Source organism: Lycium ferocissimum, chromosome 9 (genome assembly GCF_029784015.1).
Source record: "Lycium ferocissimum isolate CSIRO_LF1 chromosome 9, AGI_CSIRO_Lferr_CH_V1, whole genome shotgun sequence".
NCBI lineage: Eukaryota > Viridiplantae > Streptophyta > Magnoliopsida > Solanales > Solanaceae > Lycium > Lycium ferocissimum.
Genome location: NC_081350.1, coordinates 62,897,698 through 62,901,889, shown reverse-complemented (window position 1 = coordinate 62,901,889; position 4,192 = coordinate 62,897,698).

The window sequence follows — 4,192 nt, the reverse complement described above, 5'->3', positions numbered from 1 at the left end:
TATGGCTCATTGAGCTTTCTTCTATTTATTCGTGTTCATATTTTTACTTATATTAAGTTAGGAATTTACCTAAAATATACTTATAATATACATCTACTTAAATTAAAAAATAGAAAGTTATATACTTGAAAATAACTTAATATATATATATATATATATATATATATATATATATATATATATATATATATATATATATATATATTATAAGTAGCTAAGCATATAAGTTAAGTTTTTTTCTAAGTTTATCAATTTCTATTTTATAACTTAAGTATATTTATATTATAAGTATATTCTTAGTATATTTTAAGTATATCTAGTATAAATATACTTAAGTTATAAAATAGAAAGTTATAAACTTAGAAAAAACTTAAGTTTTTTATATATTTATATATATATATTATATAATATATATATATATTATATATATTCTTAGTATAATTTAGGTATATCTAGTATAAATATACTTAAGTTATAAAATAGAAAGGCACATAAGTTAAGTTTTTTTCTAAGTTTATAAATTTCTATTTTATAACTTAAGTATATTTATATTATAAGTATATTCTTAGTATATTTTAAGTATATCTTAAGTTTTTTCTAAGTTTATAAATTTCTATTTTATAACTTAAGTATATTTATATTATAAGTATAATTTAGGTATATCTAGTATAAATATACTTAAGTTATAAAATAGAAAGTTATAAACTTAGAAGAAACTTAACTTTTATATATATATATATATATATATATATATATATATATATATATATATATTATAAGTATATTTTAGGTATATCTAGTATAAATATACTTAAGTTATAAATAGAAAGTTATAACTTAATATATATATACATATATGTTGTTAGCTAGTAAATATATAAACTTTAGTTATAAACTTATATAACATATATAAATATACCTACAATATATTAAGAAATACTATAATATACATATACTATACAAAAAATTAAAAAAAAGGATTTTTTTTTACGTTTAAAACGATTCGGTTCCGGTTTCCAATTTTGGAACCGGTTAACTGGAACCGGTTAATCGGTAACCGATGGTCGGTTTCGATTTTTTGACCAGAAACCAGTTGGTTTTCTAACCGGTTGCCGGTCCGGTCCGGTTTCAACCGGTTAACGGGCTTACTTCCACATGCTTATATATTCAAGACCCATCTTAAAAGAAAAGGTGAATTAGTAATAACTCTTATTATTCTTTTAAATGCCACAGTGCTCTAAATCAATAAAGCTTAAAAAAAAAAACTCCTCTTCCTTGTTATCCCAGACACCAAAATCCATATTGTTTTCCATTTCATTTACCTGATTCAAACTTCTTTTTAGTTCATAATTAAATCCCTAATCCATATTATTACACAAATGAGTGCAATTAATTTATTTAGACACCAAGCAAGATAAAACTGAAAAGGAAAAGAAGAGAACAAAAAAAAAACGCCAATGGCAAACCCACCCTCAACAAACTTTTTTTTTTTTTTTTTTTAAAAAAAAAACTAAAATTCCACATAGCCTCATTCTTCAGCAATACCTCCACCAATGTTAAGTCATTTTTTCACCAACTTCATAAATTTACCCATTGATAGAAGAAGACAAATCGAAGAAATAAGATATCACCTCAGTAATGAACTAAACATAAAATAAACAAATCCACCCACATATCTTGGAATCACGAAAGAAAAAAACAAAAAAAAAGTAAAACCAAATACTAATTCTAGAGCAAACAAAAGACTAATGAAATTAGTAGTAGTAAATGAAAGTGGCGGCTGAGTGTAGTTTGTTAAGGTCTAGGTGTAGTGTGTCCGCCTTTTTTTAGGGTTCTGTCCAATTATATAATATGCATATGTAGAGTGTGAAAAATGATGAAAAGATTTTTAGGTTTATGGGCTTTGGAATGATGCGCATGAATTTTTATAATGTAAATGGAATATTTGTTTTTTTATTCTTTGGTTGTTATTTTAAGAGAAAATATATATAAAAGGGTGCATGTGCTATGTGTATGTAGGTGAGCTATTAAAATTAAGTGGTCCCCACCCCTTTCCTTTTATCCACTCCTATGTGTGTATATGCAATTGTGTGATATGCAGTTGTGTGAAATGACATATAATTAACAAGTGAGAACATAAAATATACTACTCCTGCTAAATTAAATATGGTAAGGTTAAACTATGTAGTTACTCCATATTTAACAACTTTTAACTTCGAAGTTAAACTAAAAACAGATAAAACATATTTTTGGACATTTTCTTTCTTTTAAAACACTAAATTTGTACTCTAAAAATAGTGAATATTTTTGTTCTTTTGATTTCCGCAAATAAACCTACTAAATAAAAAGTAGAGTAAAATCGACTCATCAAAGCTAAAATTAAAAGAAATATTTAGACACTAAAATGTGAAACACCTTGGGGAGGGTCAAAAATCACGTGTCTACAATGACGGCAGTTTACGATATATAACGTGGAGACTAATGGTAATGATTGATGGTTGGGGTGATGATTGTCAATGGTGGCTAGTGGTGATGACAACTGATTATATAGCGATGATGGTGGTTGTGGTTGAGGATGGTGGTTAGTGGTGGTGGGTGGTGGCACGTATTTGATACTGGTGGGAGGAAATGGCGGTAGTTGATAATGGTGGACCATGACGGTAAAGATAAATGGATGGAATTGGTGAACTACCATTTTTGTGCAAATCTTAAAATAGTATCTTAATGATATTAAGATTTTGTTACAGATCTTATTTATTTATATCTATTCAGATTCATTAAGTGGTTATAACATAAGAAAAATAAACGCACTTAATGATTAATAGATAAAATGGAGCATAGTTTAAATTCTTTTACTTTGCCTTATTTTCTTGAAGTTATGCATGATTGGGTTTTAGGTAAGCGAAATAAAAAACTTTGACTAATTATAAAACGGATTGCTTGTTACAAGGATTTCACTATTTTTTGCTTTAAATTTTCGATAAAAGTTTGAAGTATTTATTTGTCGGATTACCGTATGCTTAAGCCATTAATAAGAGAAATTGTTCCAAATAACACTCCGATTCACGTAATGCATGTCTTAGTTTTTTTTTTTTTTCTTTTTCCACTCAAAACATTTATTTCAGCTGTCAAAAAAATTTCAGAATAGATTACATTTTACGGATCGAAAGAAAAAAGATTAGCCTTTTTTTTTTTGGTTAAATGATAATTTTAACATAACATAACGCAAATTACAGAATAGTCGAAGTAATAAAAATGAGAAGAAATATTTTTGCGCAATGCAAATCATACACTCGCCATAATCACATGCTATCAGAAAATATGTCGAATAATAGAAAATTGCAAACAGATTCCCACCTTCCACCTTAGAGTTAATTCCTCAAATGGTCACAGAACTTACAGAAAAGTTCTACTAAAGTAACTTTTGAATTTTTTTGGACAATAAGGTCATTAAACTATGTCCTTGTTTCCAATAAAGTAAATTAACTAATTTTTAGACATAAAATCCCTTGATCCATCTATAAATTATAAAACCCATTACCTAGGCACAATTTTTAGATACTTCCAAAATTTTTGTTCAAGTTTTAATAATAAATAGAAATATTCAAATAATATTTCAAGCTATAAGAATAAAACACTATAATCGTTCAAACTTTAAGTATGCTATAAGTTGATTTTCTTTGTTATATCAACATCTTTTGAACTATTTTGATATTTTTCTATTGTTCAAAGTCGGAAGTTAAATATTTCTTGAATAGAAGTGCTTGGACATAATTGAAACACATGAGACGTTATATAAATCCATGATGCATATAGATATTATTTTCGGTATATATATATATATATATATATATATATATATATATATATATATATATATAGAGAGAGAGAGAGAGAGAGAGAGAGAGAGAAGAGAGAACGAGATTGGTTTATTGGTAGAATATTTGGATAGATTTTCGAAGAAAAAAATCGTGTTGGATAACGACGTCGCAAAAATGAAAACACTTTTATAATTAGTTGTATATATGCTTTCTAAAAATATAAAATGTTTACATTAATTGTAATCCACTTATTTATAAAACTTAAATAAAATCAAAATATTACAAGTTCACCTCCAAGAAAATAAAAATACTAAATATTTTCTTTTATTATTGAAAATTTTATATATCAGGGAGAATAGTTCACAATCAGT